Genomic DNA, 8,274 nt, shown 5'->3' with positions numbered 1-8,274 from the left:
CAGCATCTACAGATATTTGATCATCCTACAGATATAATAATTAAGTGAGAAAACTATAGGGCCAGATCAAATGATTTTGTAGGCCTTATATGGCTCAAGGGCCTGGTGTTCCCCACCCCTGGTTTAGATGATCCAGGTCAGTTGTGATAAGTACTTCCGTGAAGGCAGAGGTAGTAGGTATGGTTAAGAGGGGACAGAAATTAGAGATGTCAAAGCATTCAATGTTTATTTACTTGGCACTTATTCAGCATCTCCAATATGACTAGGCTAAATACTGGGTTATAGAGATAAATAAAACCTAATCTCAATCTCTCTGAGGAATTTGTAGTAGACAGACACAAAAATAAGTGCTATGATGGAGGTATGTATATACTATGCTATGCTATGAGCTCAAAGAGGAGGGTGAGTGGCAGGCGGTGGAAGAGATTATTAGGGAAGACCAGATGGGGAAGGCATCCCGGGAAAAAGAACAGAAGTGCTTAGGCAGAGGAGGCTCTGGAAAAGTTTTCATCACTTCTTGAGAAAGAATGGAAGGCAATAAGCATCGGAAAACTTCTAGACAAGTTTATCACTTAGCTTTTGTTGTGTAACACACCATCCTAAAATCTTCTGGTTTAACACAGCTACTATTTATTTCATGATTATGTGGGCCAGCAATTTGGGCTGGACTCAGATGGGTGGTTCTTTTGGTCTTTGCTAGTCTCACTTATGTATCTTCATTGCTCCCAGGTGGCTGGGAGATGGCTGATCTAGGATGGCCCTGGCTGGGATGATGTATCTCTGCTCCATGTGGTATCCAACGCTCTAGCAGGCTAGCCAAGAGAGTGAGCAAAAGTGTGCTTCCTTCTGCTGAAGCCTTTCCACGCATTTCCACGCATCACTTCGGCTGCAATTTATGGGGCAAAGCAAGTCACAAGATTAGCCCAGACTTATTGGACTAGGGAAATAGCCTCCACCGCTTGATGGGAAGAGTTCAAAATTCACATCGCAAAGGATGTGGATACAGGGAGGTGTGAACAACTGTGACCCTTTTGCTATTTACTACAACTCGTTTGAAAATGAAGAAGATACCAATGGCTTCTCTTCTCTGCAAATGAGAATTGGGATAGAAAAGCGTGAGGAAAGTAATAAGAATTGGGCATATCAGGCTATAAAACATAGAACACGAATAAGATTGGCATAAATGGTTTACTGAGTAAGCTGGAGGGTCAGCTGAGAATGGAAACTGTATACTGGAAAAAACTTGCAAAAAACAAAGTTGACTTCTGTAACATTTTTTTTTTGAACCAGGTGTGTTTGGTTTTATCTATTTATTTAACTTCATTTTTATTGTTTACAGATGTCCCCATTCCTCCCTCCTCCCCCACCACTCCTCCTTTGTCCATCCTCCAAGCTCTTGTCCTCATCCCACCCTTCCCTCTGGCCATCACCACACTGTTGTATGTATCCATGGATTATGCTACATGTTCTTTAGCTGGTCCCTTCATCTTCTTTCATTCAGTTCCCCCCTCTTGTAGCATTATTTGCTGCTTAATATAATTATCAACTTGGTGGAAGACTTTTAGTTAAATTCAAGTCATTTTATTTCCAAGTATTACAACAACAATTTTTATTTTAATTAATTAATTAGTTAATTCACCCATTCAATAAATATTTACTGCATATATACTCTATGCCAGAGGCTGTTCTAAGGGTGGGAAATACATTAGAAATCCAAACAGAAAAGAGAGCTTTTGTGGAGCTTACATTTTAGTATGAGGGGACAAAAAATGAACAAGATAAATTAGAAAACACAGACTATGTTAATGAGAAGTGTTAAAGATAAAAATAAAGCAGGGAAGGGGGATATGAAAAGATTTAAAAATCATTTCAGCTTTAGATAGGATGGCCAGGGATGGCCTCACTGGGAAGGTGCTGTTTGAGTGAAGATGGACAAAAGTATGAAGTGGTAGGGGTACAAGTGGGGCAGATCATAAGGTTTTTAGGCATTGTAAGGAATTTCTCTTTCCTAGGAGTGAATTGGGAAGTTAATTGGAGAGTTTTGAGCAGAAGAGTGAGGTGATCTGATGATATTTTGGAAGGACAAAGCAGCAGTAATGAGACCTCTCCTTGGTATATGGGGCAAGGACAGAAGCAGGGAGGTTACTGACGAGGCTGTTGCCATCAAGCAGGAGACGGGCTGGTGGTAGCAGCAAAGCTGGTGAGAAATGGTCAGATTCTGGACATATTTTGATGACAATGCTCAATCTTCGTCTTCTCTGATGGACTTTTAATGCTTTGACCAAAGTTGTTTTCATGAATGATATCATCTTTATCCTTGGTTCTCTAAATGAACTTTCTTTGTATTCTTTGTAGTAGAGCATTTTAAACAATCTCAGGTCTATGAGCGATCCTTGAAGTCTACCCTTGATAAACAAGAATATGAAGAATGGGGGGGGGGGGTGAGGATGAAGCGAAGGGGCAAAAATGGAAAAGAGGACATGATTAAGGGTCTGGTTTATTCTAGGTCTGGTTCTGGACACCTTACCTGTTCTATTAGTGAAGGAGAATAGAACGTCTTGCCAAAAGTGTTGCTTTGCTTTTCAGCCTATTTGGTTTTATCTTGGAGAAAGAATAGAAATGTTTTCACAGACTCTATTGTAAGATGATGATTAGGCCAAGAGAGTGGGCCATGCCATTCACTGACTAATATTTGTTGAGTACCTACTAGTGCCAGGTACAGTTTAGATGTTGAGGACAGAGGGGCAATAAGACACAGTAATAACCTTTAAGATGTTTGCAGCCTTGTGGGTTCTACAGATGAGCATACAGGCAAATTTAATACAGGGCAATGGGCACATGGGATGAGTATCTAGCTTAGCTTTATAGTATCAGAGAGGGCTTCCCAGAGAAAAAGACCAAAAAGATGAGTAGGGATTATGTAAAAGTGACGAGGTAGGAAGATAGTGTTTCAGGTCAAGAGAACATAATATGCAAAAGAGGGCAGATGAGAAAGATTCAGAGTGCCTTAAGAGAGGATGCTGGGAAGCTGTAAAAGATAAGACCAGATTATATAAAGAGGTTCTCAAAACCCACAGGACTTCCACAATATAAGACATCATCGTATTTCTGTCCTTTGGCCTATTTTGTTTGAACTGCTGGTGTTTTCCTATTTTGTATCAACAAAGGATTAGAAATGAATCAAGGATGAATCAGAGTTCACTATCACCACTGAAGGTTGATTACTGATCTTAACAACCTCTGCTTTTAACTTTGCCTACTTTAGTGTTTGCTTCTATTGTTTATTCTCTATGAGAATGTAAAAGTATCACAGAAACAAAGGCCCTGCCACTGCAGCTTACAACTTGTAATAAATAACATGAAAACAAGACACTTATTATTGGCGAGTCTATTTTCTTTCTGGTCTTTTATCTCCATCCTTTTATTCTTATTTTATTGGAAGCACCTCCTTTGATGACCAGGGCAGGAACCGTGTCTCATGTGGGGCCTGGAAGCATACAGTGTCTGTTTAATAAATACTCAATAAAGGGATCTGGGTGAAGGAGAAATGCAAACTTGATCCACTGAAAAGTTTTTACCTGATAGAGGGATTCTTTACAACAACAACAACACATTCTCTGTCCCCTCTCCCAGAAATGTTCCAGTATGTGCAGAGTTGGCTTCAACCTGTCCTTCTATTCTACTCTCTTGCTACCCTGCAATGAGGGTAGAGGTTAAATTACTCACTTATTACTTAGGAGACTACATTTGGAATCGAGTTTAGAGATTATTTGGATTATTTCTCACCCTATCCCTAAACCCATCGACTGATAAGGAAGCAGCCTTAGAGAGGTCAAGAACTTGCCCAAGGGCACATGTCCACTGCAGGTGAGACCTTAGACCAGAAGCCAAGTCTTCTGATTTAGAGTTGAGGGTCTGTTTCCCTCACCTATTGACTCTTTGCAGAGGCAGAAATCAAAACAAATGAGGAAAATCAGCAATCTCAAGATCCTCTGGGTTTCTGCCTGGCTAGTGTGGCTCAGTGGTTGAACAATGACCTATGAACCAAGAGGTCATGGTTTGATTTCCTGGTTGATGGTAGGGCAGCTTGCAATTCTCTCTCATCATTGATGTTTCTATCTCTCTCTCCCTCTCCCTTTCTCTCTCTGAAAAAAAATATCCTGTGGGGTTTCATTTGACATGAGTACTCATTCAAAAACACTTAGGTAGTTGGGTGTTTTTATTAAAATATTGATCTCTAGACATTTATGCAAAGTTATAATATATGGCAAATTGTATAAATACTAAGATTAATAAGGGATTTTGAAAATGTTTAGTAAAGGAGAGCTCTGACTGTGCAACCCAGAGCAACAGGTGTCCACTCCACCCTGGCCCCTGGGATAGTCCTATTGGGGCTACCTAGAACAACCCAGCACACACCCCACTCAGGGCCCAGGACAACATGGACTGTGCAACTCAGAGCAACCCACACATGATCCACTCCGAGCCCAAGGACTTGCTTCCAGGGCAAACTGGAGTAACCCAGTGTGCACCCCACTCTGGGCCACAGGAGAGCTCTGACTATGTGACCCAGAGCAGCCCACACCCATTCCACCCCAGCTCCTGGGACAGTCCTGCCAGGGCTGCCTGGAGCAACCCAGCATGCACCCCACTGTGGGCTATAGGAGAGCGCTGCCAGGGCAACCCAGAGCAATCTGGTGTGCCTAGCCAGGAGCCACAGGACCATGCTACAAGTGCACTGCCTGTGGTACCTAGGGTGCCACTTTGATAGAGGGGCCTAGGGCACCACCCTATCATGGGTGCTGGGGCTGCATAGCAAATTGCACACCAGAGGGTTCTGGGTCTTCACAAGGAGTCTCACACCAGAGGAACTGTGCATGTGCTCCTGCCACCCTGAGCATCTGAAGTGGACAACTGAGGGACCAGATCCATGGGAGAAGGGGATACAACTCAGAACAGAGACAATAAAGGCATGAGACTCAATGCAGACCCACCTCTGGCTAACGATTTCCAGACCATTGACCTAATAGGGTCTTCAACCTCTCAAACCTCAAGCAGAGTGCCCAGGGCCAGAAAGAGACATCAAAAATGGGGAGACAAAAAAAACAACCAAGGAAAGAAAAGGAGGAATAGCCAGAAAAGGAAGTAAATGAAACGAAGGCAAGCAATATTTTAGATAAAGAATTCAGAGTAAGGGTCATAAAGTTCCTAAACCAGCTGGATGAGAAAATCAACAACATATGTAAGAATCAAGAGGAAATTAAGAATGATATAGCTACAATAAAAAACACAATGGAAAGTTTAAACAGTAGACTAGAAGAAGCCAAGGATTGAATCAGTGAGTTAGAAGACAGGGTAGAAAAAACACCCAATCTGAACAGCAATTGGAAAAAAAAATTAAAAAGCAGGAGGAGAGTTTAAGGTAGCTTTGGGACAACATGAAATGAAGCAACATCCGAATAATAGGGGTGCCAGAAGGTCAACAAGAGGAGTAAGGAATAGAAAATCTATTTGAAGAAATAATGACAGCAAACTTCTCTGACTTGGGGAAGAAAAAAGTCACATAAGCACAGAGAGTCCCAAACCAGCTAGGACTTAACCATTTTTAAATATACAGTTCACTAATATGGAGTACATTCACATTGTTGTGCAACTGATCTACAAAACTCTTTCTTGCAAAACTGAAACTCTCTACCCATTAAACAAGTCCTCATTCTCCTCCTATCTCCAGTCCCTGGCAACCACCATTCTACCTTCTCTCTTGATGAATTTGACTACTCTGGTTACCTCATGAAAGTGAAATTATATAGTATATGTCTTCTTGTGACTGAATTGTTTCATGTAGTGTAATGTCTTCAAGGTTTAGTAGTATATATGTTGTAGCATGTCAGAATTGCCTTCCTTTTGAAGTCTGAGTAATAGTCTACTGTATGGATTATTGTTCATTCATCCATTGATGGGCACTTGGGTTGCTTCTACCTTTTGGCTATCACAAATAAAGCTGCTATGAACATGGATGTACAATTATCTCTCTGAGCCCATGCTTTAAATTCTTCTGCATAGGTACCCAGAAGTGAGATTGATAGATTATATAGAAATCCAGTTTTCTGAGGACATACCATACCATTTTCCATAGCTTTTTCTTATTCATGTTAATTTTACTTTTATCAAAGTAATTCATCCTATCTAATAAAAGGGTAATATGCAAATTAACCATCACTCTGTCACAAAGATGGCAGTACCCATAGCCACAAGATGGTGGCTCCCAGTCCCCTCAGGCCTGCTGGAGTCCCCAGTCCTTTCAGCCCGAACTGATTACTATGGCAAGTGGACCGAGAAGGTTTTCAGCAAGTGTGAGAAGCAAGCCTTGGCGGGATCTAGGGAGAGCCAGGGGGCTCAGGGCCACTGCCCCCTTGGAGTTCGGTTCTGAAACCACAGGGACCCACTCCAGTGTGGGCTGGGAAGGAAGCGCTGCTACCACCCGCCCAGCGCCAGGTCCCTGGTTAAGGAAGCGGGTCCAAGTTGCAGCGACGAGGCCTGGCAGGGCTGTCTCACCCAGGACCATGGTGGCTGAGCTCTGGTGGGGGTGGGGAGCGCCTCCAGGATCACTGTCTGCCCCCAGGACACCTGCGGACACCAGTTGAGCGGGTGCGGGTTGAACATTTTAATGAAAATGGGACAACTGCACCCCGCCTCACTGTGCCCTGGGCCCTGGGGAGGAGAGGGCAGCAGGATCAGGGGGTGCAGCCTCGGGACCCCATTAGGAGGCACCGGGGCTTGGGAGGGTCTGGGAGCAACCTGCAGGTGCACTATGAGGAAGTGGTGCTGAACCGCCAGGATGCCGAGGGCGGGCTGCTGGAGGCGCAAAGGTGCAGATGAGGTGGCTCTCGCCAGCGCTGAACTCGAAAAGCGCATCGACAGCCTGATGAACGAAATCACCTTTCTAAGAAGGTGCAGGAAGAGGAGATCGCTGAGCTGCAGGCACAGATCCAGTGCACTCAGATCTCCGTGGAGATGGACGTCTTCTCCAAGCCCGACCTCTTCGCTGCGCTCAAGGACATCTGGCCCAGTACGAGAAGCTGGCTGCCAGAACATGCAGAATGCCGAAAAATGGTTCAAGAGCCGCTTCACCGTGCTGACCGAGAGTGCTGCTAAGAACACCGACGCGGTGCACGCCGCCAAGGACGAGGTGTCCGAGAGCCGCCGCCTGCTCAAGGCCAAGACCCTGGAGATGGAAGCATGCCGGGGCATGAACGAAGCGCTGGAAAAGCAGCTGCAAGAGCTGGAGGATAAGCAGAACGCCGACGTTAGTGCTATGCAGGACACAATCAACAAATTAGAAAATGAGTTGAGAACTGCAAAGAGTGAAATGGCACGATATTTAAAAGAATACCAGGACCTCCTCAATGTGAAGATGGCTTTGGACATTGACATTGCAGCTTACAGGAAACTCTTGGAAGGTGAGGAGCCCGGCTCAGTTTCACCAGCGTGGGAAGCATAGCCAGCAGCTACTCCCAGAGTTCCCAGGTCTTTGGCCCATCTGCCTACGGTGGTTTACAGACCAGCTCCTACTTGATGTCTGCTCGCTCCTTCCCTTCTTAATACACCAGCCACGTCCAGGAGGAGCAGATCGAGGTGGAGGAGACCATTGAGGCTGCAAGAGCCGAGGAAGCTAAGGATGAACCCCCCTCTGAAGGAGAAGCTGAAGAGGAGGAGAAGGAGAAGGAAGAGGCTGAGGAAGAGGAAGGAGAGGAAGAGGAAGAAGGTGCCAAGGAAGAATTTGAGGACACAAAGGAGGAAGAAGGAGGTGAAGGTGAAGGAGAAGATGCCCAGGAAGCTGAGGACGAGAAGAAAGATGAAGGTGCTGGGGAGGAGCAAGCAACCAAGAAGAAAGATTGAGCCCCCCCCTTTCCTTAATTATTTCAGGAATAATCCTCCCGAAACCAGGTCAACCCTGTCACCAACCAAGCAGTTGAGTTCCCGATACTATAGGAACCAAGAAGTCAATATATGTAACATTCTGAGGTGACTCAGGTTGGACATTAAATGTTGTGCTATGACTTTTCTCTTTATGCAGAGTATCTGTTTGCTTGCAGAGTGGCTTCCTGACTTCCTGCCAGCCTGTGCATGGTCCACGCTTATGAGTTCAGGATCTATGGCAATGTGAATAATTCAGACGTTTACAATAAAAACACATGAATACATGAATTCACTAATGTTAATGTTAAACTTCATGGAAAAAATAGTCCTTTGAATCTTTTGTGGTTAGAAATT

At 44.3% G+C, this 8,274-nt stretch overlaps 1 pseudogene; it reads left to right on the top strand.

Annotated features, from left to right (window-relative positions):
- The first annotated feature begins 994 nt into the window (after positions 1-994).
- On the top strand, positions 995-7,899 carry LOC102433054 (annotated as a pseudogene).
- Positions 7,900-8,274: the final 375 nt, after the last annotated feature.

This window comes from Myotis lucifugus, unplaced genomic scaffold (assembly GCF_000147115.1).
Source record: "Myotis lucifugus unplaced genomic scaffold, Myoluc2.0 scaffold_81, whole genome shotgun sequence".
Taxonomy (NCBI): domain Eukaryota; kingdom Metazoa; phylum Chordata; class Mammalia; order Chiroptera; family Vespertilionidae; genus Myotis; species Myotis lucifugus.
This window is presented reverse-complemented; position numbering and strand designations above follow the sequence as displayed.